The 13,958-nt window shown below is 41.9% G+C and overlaps 1 non-coding gene across 1 annotated transcript; it reads left to right on the forward strand.

Moving 5' to 3' along the window:
* Nucleotides 1-754: 754 nt before the first annotated feature.
* Nucleotides 755-884, forward strand: LOC121142508. The gene has a single exon (XR_005879551.1). It is a non-coding gene; the product is annotated as a small nucleolar RNA SNORA44 (small nucleolar RNA).
* The last annotated feature ends 13,074 nt before the right edge of the window (nucleotides 885-13,958 follow it).

Here is a 13,958-nt window from a genome sequence, read left to right on the forward strand (position 1 = left end):
TCACTGTAGCCCCAAAATCCTTCAACCCAGACCCTTTGAAGTAGCTATCCTATTTCTGTCCTTGGGCTGTAAACACCTGGAAATGTTACAAGATGGAAGCATTACCAGAGAAACCCACAAGAATACATATTGAGGAAATGAAGAGAACTCTGGCAGTGAGAACTTTATGAACTATCAGCTGGCCAGGAGTGGTGGTATGTGTTTTTAATCCCAGCACTCAGGAGGTAGAAGCAGGAGGATCTCTGCGTGTTTGAGGCCGGCCTGGTCTACAAAGCGAGTTCCAGGACAGCCAGGACTGTTGTACAGAGAAAGACTGTCTCAAACAACCAAAACAAAATCTATCAACTATGAGGCAGGTAAGGGGCACACGAGTGCAGTGGGGGGGTTGTCAGTGGAGTCATTTGAATCTTAAACAAAGCACAGAAAGCTCCTCAGGGTTCTGAGTACCCTCTGGTGGGGCAGGGAACGAGTGCGGGTTAGGATAAGCACCTTCCTCCAGCCTAAGGCAGACCTTGGCTCAAATTCATGTAGAACTTGGCTGCAAGTCTCAGGTCAGATGGTGCGAACAGAGCTGGCCTCAAAGACTGGTGATGGAAATAAGAGGCTGGGAAGTGGACCCATGGCACCAGTCAAACCCAGGGGATATGGGTCTGAGATTCATTAAACTCTGGGAGTCTTCTTTACATAGACAATGCACAACTCAGACTTTAATATGAGGAAGTCGAGTAAATACTTAGTCAGAAAGAGAAATCTTCAGCATGTTTCCAAGGTCTGTGACTGGTTGTGGCCATGGGATCTCCAACCACATGCCAGAGTAACTGGAGAGATTTGGACAGCTCAGGCCAGCACAGTGCCTGTAGATGCCACTCAGTTTTCTTGTATATTTTTTATTTAATTAATAAATTAAAAAAGAGAGAATTGCGGCAAATCATTAATTTGAAAGAAGCTGACAAACAGCACAAATATTAGCAAGTCCAGCAAAACAGTCCAAAGCTTTTAGTAGTCGTCTGTCATGTGCAGATAGATATAACCACCCTGCAGAGTCTGACAGTTGACGGATGACAACTGTTTTATAGTGACACACTGAGCAAGCAGAATTGGAACATTTTATCTCTGCTCTTCAGTGTGGTTAATCAAAATTTGCTTTTTATTGTTGATAGCTTAGGAAACTTTCCACAGGGCACGCTCTTGGTGCTTACAGTGTCGCTCACACAAATGTGTGATGGTCATTAGATTGAAATGCTTTTGTTGGAATTTTGAGACACCCAAGAGTCACAAGATCTAGACAACCTTTCCATACCAGTTTCTGGCTTTGCATTTCAAGTCTTGTTTCTCCCCACCATCATCCTAATTTCAGAGCTGGGTATTGTAGGTCGCATTTATGTTTCAGGATGATATACTTTGGTTGCCCAGATCACTGGGTGAGCAGCCAGTTAGAGAGTTTCTGAGAACCATTCATATAAATATGTGACCCATATAATGCGTTCCACTCTGCTCAAGCTAAACGTGACTGCAACCCAAGTGCATACCACCCTATCTGGGGGAAAATGTGACAGGGGAATTCAAAGTAATTGACATTAAGCACTTTAACCTGATGAACTGTATAAAAACTTTTAACCATGTAGCGATATAACCAACACTGATAGAGGCCCTGTGAGAATTCATGAGGCTAGCTTTACGGTTTTCTGCTTCTACATGTCTTATCAGTGTTCTGAAACTTTTCTCATATAGCCACATCTTTAAAATTGTTATTGTGTTTCGCTTGTTTGTGTGAGAGTACACACATATGCCTTGGTGTATATGCGGAGGACAGAAGACAACTTGTAGCTCTCTCTTTCTATTGTGTAGGCCTCAAGAACCAAACTCAGGCTTGGTGGGAAGCATCTTTACCCACTAGGCCATCTCACCTCACAATATTCCAATATCCTCATAACTGTTGCTCAAAGTAACTACCGGAGGGATCTGCGGGCTTGTGTCTTCTCTGAAACTAGTATCTTGTCCAAAGTTAGAAATGAAGTATGTCCCTTCCAGCAGTGATGGATCTAAATGAAACTGACAGGAAGGTAGGATGTGTCATAGGGAAAGGAACCTCCTTGTCTCCTTTGTCTGAGGCTCTGTCTGGATTCCCAGCTCCTCTCTGGAGTAGTTGTGATGTACTGAGCTCTGATGTCTTTCATCTTTCAGTGAATCCCCTCTGGGAATGTCAGACCATCCCTCCTCTCCCCCTCTATAAAGGAGACAGGAGAGTAAGTTGGTGAGCTAGTCAGACCTGCCTCAGGGCTACACCACATGGCCTGGGCTGAGGCACCACAGAGGCTGATGAAGGCAGAGTTTGGGAAACTGGGGTTCATGGTGTGGTGGTCATTCAAGAAATGTAACCCCTTGGAAACGTGCTGCCCGGGCTCTGGAAGACGGGTAAAACAAATAAAGCTGCCGCCTATTTGGAGCACACACTGGCCCCTTCCACATCTGCAGGACATTTAGCTTCTTGCATCTGGTAGTGTTTGTGCAAATATAATTCCATATTCACTAATAATTCCTGGGGCTAAAGTCCCCCCCCAATCTTGTTAATATTCTCTCAAGGCCTGGTGTGAATGCCTCATAGCACTTTGATTAGAATTCAATCTTCTGTTTTCCCCCCACCTCTCTGTCTCTTTGTCCCTCTCTTCTCTCATGCTTTTCTGGCCCCTGGTTTCCTGGCCACCCACATGAGGAGGCAGTCCCCCTCCCCTCCACTCTCCATTCTCAGTTTCAAGGAATTTCCTTGTGTCAAAGGCAAAGTGTGATTGACACATTTTCCCCCTCCGAAGCACAGTCATCTCAGCTTGACTTAACCATCTCCTTATGGGACCCATACAGTCATTACCTGGGTGAGAGAGACCTCCTCCTGGCCCTTCTTAAGGGCCAGCTCAGCTCCACGCAGCTTGGTCTCTTTATAGACTTAAATTTCTGCACCCCCTCTCCTTGTTTGCCTACTTTGGGGGTGGTGTGTTGCTATTGGCACTAACGAGTATTCCCTGGCAAACTGCACCTTGAGATTGAAAGAATTTCAGTTAGTCATACTCAGGTAAACCAGCTGCTTCCTTCCAGTGCCCTCTGCCTGCCAGGAAAGGCATTTAACTGTTGTTCTTCAGACTTGGGGGAAAATGGATAGCGCAGTAAGTTTTCTAGCAAATTTACCGACTCAGGGCAAGCCTCATTCCTTGGGCTCATTAGTCTTCATGACCAACTTGTCTCTCAGGAGAAGAAAGCAAAAAAAAAAAAAGTAAAGCGAAGAATTATACCTTGAGGGATCATATTCAGCCCACGAAGAAGCTCTTGGCAGGCAGGTTCTTGGCTGGACTGAGCTGTTGGCTTTGGAATGCATGTGCTTTCTCGGGGTATTTAAAGCAGACTGCTTCTATCAGAATTCCCATGGCCTCTAAGTGCTTCTGCCCTTCTGCTCATAGTGAACTATGACCTTAGAAGGTCACTCACAGCTTTTTTTTTTGAAATTCCCTTTTCTGTGAAGGGGCCACATATACAGCTAGACCCTGCCATTTCCCAGTATGGAGTCACCTCTGCCGCTGCTGTTGCTCACATAGACTGCTGATCAAAGCCAAGACTGTCAACAGAGCTAGTGCCACGCAGTAATTATCTTCTTAAGGGCATGTTTACTAACCCCCAAATCTCATCTTTTTCCACAAGAGAATAAAGTTCTAGGAGTTTTGTTCCCAAAAATTCAGCAATAGAGAAGCTTCGTTATCAAGGTGTAGTTTGTAACTACAAAACCTAAGGAAATGTATGGTATAAAGGCAGAATTCCCTTGCCTCAGCATAATGTGACAAAAATATTGTTTGTCACAATGTCACCTGCATTATGATAAACAAAGCCTGGAGCCAGCCTTAAACAAGCCTACTTTCTGGCATTGCCAGTCACAGAACTATGCGTTTCGTTGATTGTTCCCTTTAACTGGCACATGTTAACAACTGTGTGTGTTTACATGTTTTATTCATGCACTTATTGTGTGGAAATGCAATGCATATGCATGTGTAATGATCAAGTCAAGTCAAATAACACTTCTATTTCCTTAAACATTTATGATTCTGTTAGGAGCATTCCAATTCCTCATTCCTAGTTATTTATCAAATAAAGACCAATTGCCTGTTTCTGTAACTAATCACCCCCATCATTCTTGCCTTCCCTGCTTCCTACCTTATAGTAACCACTGCTCTGTCTTCTGATTCACTTTTTAGCTTTCATATGTGAGAGAACATGTTAAATCTCCCATTCTGTGTTTACCTTATTTCACTTAAGGGCCTCCAGTTCTAGCTGTTACCACGAATGACAGGATTCCATTCTGCTTTAGCATGGAATTAATAGTCCATATATACCATACTCATATGTATTTATGTACACACATTTTTTATTTATAGAATACATATATACATGCATGCATACATATATACATAGTGCATTTTGTCAACTTTATGCACCAAGTATAGGGATGGTGCTACAGTAAACAAAGTCAGGCATCACTTCGATAAAATATTTTCATTTCCTTTGGATATGTATCCAGCAGTGGGAAAACTGGGCATTTCTGAGGGGCTCTTGCTCCCCTGTCTATAGACAGACTTTCTTTTTTGCCACCACTCCCAAGTAACAACTCACAGAGAGACATATTATTAATTATGAATGCTCAGCCTTAGCTTAGGCTTGTTCCTAACTAGTTTTTATAACTTAGAGCAATCCATATCCTTTGGTCTGCATTCTTTCACATGGCTGGGTTACCTTTGCTCTACACTGTCCACCTGCTTCCTCCCTGTCTGGCCAGCGACCCCATCTTTCTTCTTCCCAGCTCTCTCTCTCTCTGGCCAGAAGTCCCACCCCTCTCTCCTGCATAGCTATTGGCCATTTAGCTTTTTATTACACGAATCACAGCAAAACATCCCATACCATTTACCCTTTCTGTCTAAATAAAAGAGGAAGGGTTTAACTCTGAGTAAAACTATATACAATAAGAACAATTATCAGGTAAGAATTACTTTTACAGTGTTCAGTCTATCTGTATTTGGCCAATTTAGAGAAAATATTTCATTATCTATCCTATTTTGGTGAGTCAAAAGTTCTGCGCCTGATTTATTTTCTATCCTAACTTATATTACCTATCCAAAACTATCTTTTTGGACCTCAAAACCTTTTCTTAGATAAACAACTTAAGCTTTTATATCTCTTAACCTTATATACTTTATACTTCTTTTGTGAGGTTTCTTTCTTCTTCTGAATTTGGTAGCAAGGAATACTGTATCTATCTAGTCTTTAACCCTATCAAAGACCCAAGAAGGATAGCAAGCAACTTCCAAAACTATTGGAAGGACAAAGACATTTGGCTGCCTGGACAGTCACCCAAGGTTTCTCTGCAACGTTGGTGCACCCATCTTTGGGCTGCAGACTCTTTTGTGAAGCAGGGATTTTGAAGGTTGTCCTACCTTTTCTTGGTAAAGTTTGGCAGTGGCCTCCTTTTATGTCCTGCTGGTCCAATATGGGCAGCAAATTGTCAGCAGTTGAGGCAAGGGGCAGTTTTTTGCCACATAGAAAATAAACTCCATATGGAGGTTCTCCAATACCTACCATCCTTTTTTGAAGTTAAATTGGTGCTGCCAGGAGCAGACATGTCTTACTGTCAGGAAAAGTTTTATGTTATTAAAACATTTTAAATGCCATATTCTGTAGGTCTCTGAAGTGTTTGAAGACAATCTACCTATTTAAAATATGTGTCTTTCTGACTTTGAAAACATACCTAACATGACTATAAGTTTGATTGCTATAGACAATTAACTACTAACCTGCCTTCCTTTATTATCCTAAATAGCTTTAAATAACTAAAACTTTACATTACATTTTTAAATGAGCTGCATAAGTACAATACCTTAAACAAGAAATAGAAATGTATAATACAGTATAGCAAAAATAACCTTAAATTTGTATCCATATACAAAAATATCATAAGCAAGAGTAGAAACATATATGCATATAATAAAAATAACCTTAAATTTGTATCAACATAAAATACATACCAGTGTAAAATATTTGAGGCTAGTAGTTGCTTTTATGGTTTAGAGTATATTCAATAATCTCCCCCTTTATTCTAAAATTTCTTTGTCCCACATTTTTTTTTCAGAATGAGATTCCTGAATCAAATTTCCTTTCCTTGGTTTCCTCCCTGACCATGACCAATAACAATTTAAAACTAACCTCCTGAACGATAACAAACGTCCACTGAGTGACCAAAACCCACCACCCTACTGCTTGGGAATGTGGGCATTGTGCTCTTAAAATTACTTACTGTTGTCTGGGGATGACAGCATCTTTAGGAAACCCTGAAAACAACTGAGATACAGATCAAGTACGGGGAGAGCTAGCTGTTGTCTAGTCTCAGTGTGATGTGGAAGTGTACGGCTTATCTGAATTCGTGGCTGGAGTAGTCTCCAAGGCTGGACCATCTTAGCTAGCCACTTTGAAGTTGTCCTGGGCAGTTTGTAGTTCAAAGCTGATCTTTGGGTGGTATTTGTCAGCATAGTGGTATTAGCATAATTCAGGTGGAATCATCCTTGTGGGGGCCCATCATCCATTTGGAGACTTCAAAGGTTGCTGTTAGGCATGGCCGTGGTTCACTGCAGGAAGCGTAACCATTTAGAATGTCATATGCAGTAGATCTCAGAAAGGTTATAGGACCAAAAATCTATTGAGTGCATCTGGGGTACACAAACTTAATTTCTAATTACCTGCTTTGGACTCAAACCCCAAACCATGTACAGGAAGCTAGATGAAGCCTAAATCTGGAATTAGTTTTTCATATTGCCTGTGTTTTTATTCTGGGAATTGTGCATCTTCCACTGACCATTGTTATTATTATGAGTTTCTGACCCATCTTGCTCAAGTGGGCATTTTTGGTATTTGCTTGCTCCGCTGGTTTGAGATCAGCTAAATGATGCTAGAACTTTGGTCTTGGGACCACTTGGTATTAATTTCCAGGTGAGATAACAGGAGTGGCCTCAGTTTGTCTGTGGAAGGTGTGGACTCTGACTTCACCAGAGGACACCCTTCCTGATGTGGCAAAGAAGATGGCTTGCTAGGGCTGTTGGATGTGTGGCTTCTGGTAACAGAAGTGTGGGCTTTCGAAGCACCTGCTGAGATGATGTGAGTGACCTGCGGAAAATGCAGACACACCATAACAGTCTTGAGATTGCAGAAGTTAGGGCACCAGAGGGCAGCAGAGGCATGACCTCTGACTTAGGGGTGGGTGGCAAGAATGCGCTCTATGTGGGTCCTGAGATGGTAGGGTTAGTGTACTAGAGGGAAGCGTAGCTGTGACTTCTAAACAGGGGAGTAAGTGCCACACAATGCTGAGACACTGGAAGGAGGGTGCTAGAGGGTAGGAGATGTGGCTTTTTACCTTGGGGACAAGGATTCTGGAAAAATAGCGATTAGGGTACCAATGTACAGGAAATGAGGCTTCTGACCCAGGAGGAATGCATGTGGAGGTCAGGGGGCAACTTTTTGTGAAGTTGGTTCTAACCTTGCAACTTTATTTAGGCTCCAGACTCAAATGACAGTTGCCAAGCTTGCTATGGAAGCTCTTGTATCCACAGAGTCATCTTGTTGGTCCTTAAACTTTTAAAGTGGCTAAAAACATATGTGGTTCTTATGTGTGTACTCATATGTAAATTAATACATATTATAACTTCATTGATGGTTACATAACTATGAGCTGAAATGTTTTTAAATTCATCTATTTATTTTACACCCCAGCCATAGCCTTCCTCCATCCTCCCCTCCCAACCCCTCTCCCCACTCCACCCCTACTCTCAGCCCCCAGCCCCCTCCTCTTCTATTTCTGTTCTGGAAAGGACAGGTCTCTCATGAGTATCAATAAAATATGTTATATCTAGTAGCAGTAAGACTAACCACCTCCCCTATATTAAGACTGGGCAAGGTGACCCAGTATGAGGAGTAAAGTGCCAAAAGCCAGCAAAAGAGTCAGAGACAGCCCCTGTTTCTTTTAGGACCAAGAGGACCAAACTATACAACTGTAACATATGCAGAAGTCCTAGGTAAGTCCTGTGCAGGCTCCCTGGTTGTCTGCTCAGCCTCTGTGAGGTCCTGTTAGTTGATTTTATGAGCCATCCCATGGTGTCCTTGACCCATCTGGCTCCTACACTCCTTTCTCCTCCTCCTCCTCCTCTTCCTCCTCCTCCTCCTCCTCCTCGTCCTCGCCCTCCTTCTCCTCCTCTTCTTCCTCCTCCTCTTCTTCAGGATTCCTGAACTCTGCCTAATGTTTCGCTGTGCGTCTCTGCATCTGCCTCCTTCAGTTACTGGATGGTGTCTCTCTGATGACAATTGGGCCAGGCACCAAGCTGGTCACAGGAGGTGGCCAGTTCAGGCTACTTATCCGCTATTGCTAGGAGCCTAAACTGGGGTCCTCCCTTTAGACAACTGGGTGCTTCCCTTGGGCGAGGCTTCCACCTTACTCTGAACCCCCATGCAGTTCCCCTCAGCACTCTCCGTGCCCCCCAACCTGATTGATGAGCTGAAATGTGGAGTAGTTGTCAACCAGGATGCTTTTAGTAATACCCATTTCTACTCAATAAGCTTTCTGTTCGTCATAATTTTTATGATACGAGATATTTTACAATCATATGTATTCATATATATTCATAAAATATAATGAAAAAGTAAATCGTGTTTGCCTACATTTCCCTGGAAGTTTTTGTTTATAAACCTCATCTATCCTGTTTTTCTTTGAGAAGTTAAGTAAGGGCTTGCCTAAGTATTGGCAAATTCTCATTTGCATGAGAATTATGGCTTTAAGGATAATAACTTCTGGAAATGTTTTCTGAGCTCAGAGCATTTCCCACCTTGTAACTGCCAAGTTCACTGCGCCAGGCTCCTTTGCTGTTAGTTACATCAGCAAAGCAGCTTTTGCTAACCAGATGGATTCATATGAATCCTTGGCTTTGAAGGTGATGCTTCCCAGGGGTCCATGTGCAATGCACCAACCCACAGCTGACCATGGGCAGGAGGGCTCCCTGGCTGAGATTCTGACATGCATGGCAAGTATTATCATTTAGAGCCACGTCGTCTACCAGAGACAGGGGTGTTACCGCACATTGGCAGCAAAGGTGTTTTCACTGGAGCAGACTGTGGTGCAGTTTAATGTTATTGCTGGCACTGTTGTTTCTAAATCTGCTCCCCAGGGAGTTTCTGTGACTTGTTTGATATTTGTAACATATTCTGCCTAAACTAGCCATAAGTAACCAAGAACTATGTGTGACAGTATTACCTCCATCTCCATTTTCCAGATAAAGAAATTGAAACTTCAAGAAATGGAGAAAAAATTTCATGATTATGCACAGCTAATAAGTAAATAGTAGTTAAGACATAAGTCTACAGCTTTGCCTGAAGTCTGGACTCTTCTGCAATACCATGTTTACACATGTTTTCATAAAAGTATTTGAAATTAGCTTTAAAAAAAGCTAAAGCATGTAATATTCAGAGTAATTTAAATTAAGATATTCTAATATTTATCATAAAGCAAGCTTTGTCATAAAAATAGATTCTGTTATTTTAAAAATAATTATAACATAACTATGCTGTCCACCACCAGTCATAGGATTAGTCACAGCAGATGACAGCACTGGGACCTGGATGGATTTTACATGTGCTGGTCAAGGAGATAACCACAGGAAAGAAGCCAGGCTTGTTGACTCCCATTTCCTGCAACCAGTGGAAGTTGAAGTCATGTGTTAGCCTCCTTAGGAATGCATACACCAGCCAGGTGGTGGTGGCTCATGCCTTTAATCCCAGCACTCGGGAGACAGAGGCTGGCAGATTTCTGTGATTTCAAGGCCAGCCTGGTCTATAAGAGCTAGCTCCAGGACAGCCTCCAAAGCCACAGAGAAACCCTGTCGCGAAAAACCAAAAACCAAAAAAAAAAAAAGAAGAAGAAAGAAAGAAAGAAAAAGAAATGCAGTGTCTAAGTGAAAAACCTTGTTTAAATATAGTAACAAATACATGTTAAATATATGGGAGGACATTTAAAATATTGTCAACCAGTTTTGAGAACACTCTAAACTACATCATTATCAACTCTTGGGGAGGGTAACTGGGAAGTCTAAAATAGCTTTTGAAAACTCATGAAAACATTCCCTAGGGTATAGGGATTACATTTCCACCCTGCTCTGAAATTCAAAATTTACTCAACCAAGTTTGCTTCAAGGAAATGATCTCTTCTGCGGGAATTAAGAAAACTGTTAAACTCCTGTTAATCCATAGAAAAATACATACAAGGTTGGGAGTCTAAGTGTCTTAACTAAAAATATTCCCAAATAGGTATTACTAGCTCCATGTGCACAGTTAATGTTTGTGAGTGTGTGTGTGTGTGTGTGTGTGTGTGTGTGTTTAATGGAAGATGTGTTTTACTCAACAGACCCTTCTCTTTTCTTGGGAAGCATGGGGGTTTGTGTTATACAAGCAACTTTTGCAGTTCTGATTCATTTCCCCTTAAATCATCCAAATATTGCTTTTTATGGGCTATGTAGTGGCCAAACAGTCTCTAAGGGGGTGCTAAAACTTTCAAGCTTTGCTTCCCTTAATAAAATAAAGTTTTTAAAGGAGGAAGAAGGTTCTGTGAGGATCTATATGGACTGTGAAGCTCTCCTCTGTGCAAGAACTAAGAGGTGTAAATGCACTCTGAAATGTTCTAGATTCCCTTTCTTTTTAAAAAGTGGTCTATGCACAAAGACTTCCTTCACAACTTACAGCACATTATCACTGAACAAAAACAACTGTTACTTTCTCCATCGGAAACTACAAGGAGGTGTTTCAGAATGAAGGCATGGGACTGCTCTAAACCACGGATGGTTTATGTAACTCAAGAGATGCTTGTTGGAAAGTTGCTCTGAACTAAGAATGGTCTACTTATTCAAGATCCCTGAGTGATTCAGATGGTGGAGATGGTGGAGTGTACAGTTCACCGATGGCTAACAGCAAGGGGACTGTTTCCCTTTTGTCTTAATCAGGTTACTATTGCTGTGATGAAACACCATGGCCAAAGCAATGTAGGGAGGAAAGGGTTTATGGGGCTTACACTCCCTCATTACTGTTCATCCTTTAAGGAAGACAGGACAGGAAGTGGGCAGGAACTGATTCAGAGGCCATGGAGGGGTGCTGCTTACTGGCTTGCTTCCCCTGGCTTGCTCAGTCTGTTTTCTTATTTAACTCAGGGATGGTTCCATCCACCATGGGCTGTGCCCTACCCATTGATCACTAATTAAGAAAATGCTGTACAGATGGACCTTATGGAAGCATTTTCCCTGTTGAGGTTCTCCCCTTCCAGATAACTCTAGCTTGTGTCAAGTTGACATGAAAGTAGCCAGCATGCCTTTCTTATCTCCATTACTAAGATAAATGTCTCTGGCTTGTCCACAGAAATCAGATCATTTTTGTCTTAAACAATCCCTTTATCTTTGTTCTCTAATAGCCTAGTTAGCAGCGTGGGAAGACCAAGACTGAATGAAGTATTTTCCCAAACAACAGCTTGCTACTTCACCATTTGAACAGCAGAAGAAATCCACCAGTGACTCTGCATTTCCAGGTAATTGGTAAAGCCATTATTAAGTTTAAGACTAGTCACACCATAGCTACACTAAGCAGAAGTCCAAGGAAACCATTCAGAAATCAATTCATTCTTACGTATTTACTCAGTGCCAACTCTGGGCAGGTAACATGCTCAGCACTGTGTATGTAACAGTGAACTCCTGAGAAACTGGATAGTGAGTGATCTGTTTCAGAGGGTTATGGCCTTTCAATAATAAATACTACTTCTCCTTTGTGGTCTGTTTATGTTTTCAGGAGAAGTGCAAATATTTACTGAATACCCCTCATCTTCAATCCTGTGACACTCAGTCAAGTCTGCATTTTCTTGTGAGCTCTACCTGGGAGCTGATACACCCGCGCACTGGTCATGTACCCTTAGTCTATCTTACCTCCATTCTACTTATTTCCAGATTCTGTCTTTGTCTCTTACTTCATGACAAACATTCAAGTCATTTAACTTGTATTTCCCCAGCTCTTTTCCCCTGCCACTTTCAAATTTATGTAAGTTCCTTACATTTAAGGCAACAGGATCTATAACATTTGAAAGAAGATTTGAAAATGACATTAAAGATCTTTCAGAAAAATATGTTATACTACTCAGAAAAAATCTAAAATACAGAGAAATAGAAAAGAATGTCTTCTATAAGATAGTGGATTATATTTTGAAACTTCAGTAAGTGAAAGGGTTTGGTAATCAACAAAAATGGAAAACATACATAATATAATAGTTCAGAAACAGATTCAAATGTCTATCAAGCTTTGGCTTATCATGAAGATGACATCTCAAACTGGTTAAAGAAGGAAGAATTCAAAGAATGATGTTGGGGAACTAGCTGGTCACTATAAAAATATTAAAACTATATTTCTCTCAACTGAAATAAATTCCAGATGTATTATTCAAATGTAAGAAACAAAGGATTTAGAGAAAGGCATGAAGAATAAGAAGGACCTCATTTACCTTACTTCCTAAAATAACTAGAAAAGCAGAAAAATGTAAGAAACAATGATTTTCAAAATTAGGTGACCAAATATATCAATCTCTGGGAGACAAGACACAAATGGTAGGAGCCCAGAAGTATCCAGCCCACTGCCTGGAGAGTTCCCAGGTCATACAATGAAGAAACGGAAGCCAGGTAGATAGGTGAGGCCCAGATACCTGAGGTTGCTAGCGACCACGGGGTGGTATCCTAGAGAAAAGAGGACACAGACAGCAAGTGCTGAGAATCTCAGGGTCTCCTGAGAGAAATCAGCCCCCATATGCTCAGCATACATGTACGGCTAATTAGTGGAGTTGCCCAAGGCCAGGAAGACAGTCATCTGAAAGGATTAGAAGGCATGCCCCAGAGTAGGTTCAAAATGGTCCTATTTGGGGCTGGAGAGATGGCTCAGCAGTTAAGAGCACTAGCTGCTCTCCCAGAGGTCCTGAATTCAATATTCAGCAACCACATGATGGCTCACAACCATCGACCTGGCATGAAGGCATACATGCAAATAGAACACTCATATACATAAAATAAATACGTAAGTATTTTTTCATTTTCTTTTTTTTAAATTTAGGTTGGAAACAATCTTGTTTCACATGTCAATCCCAGTTCCCTTTCCCACTTCTCCTCCCCTGCCCTCCCTACCAGGTCCCCCAGTCCCCCTCCCAATCTCCATTCTGATCCCCAGGGAGGGTGAGGCCCTCCATGGTGGATCTCCAGTAACTGTCCTTTCATCCAGGCAGGGCCTAGGCCCTCCCCCAAGAGTCTCGACTGAGAGAGCCTCCCATATTGTGGCATGGGTACTCAAAGTCTATTTGTACACCAGGGATAAGTACTACCCATGGTCCCATAGATTGCCTAGGCCTCCTCACTGACATCCACATTCAGGGGGTCTGGATCAGTCCCATGCTTTCCACACAGCCATCAATTTGGGGTCCAAGAGCTCCCAGTTTCTGTGTATTAAATCAGCCCAGTCTTAACTCCTTTGCCCATTAGTTCTCTTTCTGACACTGAATTCCAGGAGTTCAGTTCAGTGTTTGTCTGTGGGAATCTGCCTCTGCTTTCATCAGCTGCTGGATGAAGGTTCTGTTTCCTAGACTCTCTGGCAGTGGGATTGTATGCTGGCACTCCCCTGATTCATGTCTAAAATCCATAAATGAATGAGTACATAACATGTTTCTCTTTTTGTGATTGGGTTACCTCACTCAGGATGGTTTCTTCTAGTGCCATCAATTTGCCTGCAAATTTCAAGATCCCATTGTTTTTTTCTGCTGAATAGTACTCCATTGTGTAAATGTACCACATTTTCTCTATCCACTCTTCAGTTGAGGGGCATCT

This window comes from Mesocricetus auratus, unplaced genomic scaffold (genome assembly GCF_017639785.1).
Source record: "Mesocricetus auratus isolate SY011 unplaced genomic scaffold, BCM_Maur_2.0 Super-Scaffold_100009, whole genome shotgun sequence".
NCBI lineage: Eukaryota > Metazoa > Chordata > Mammalia > Rodentia > Cricetidae > Mesocricetus > Mesocricetus auratus.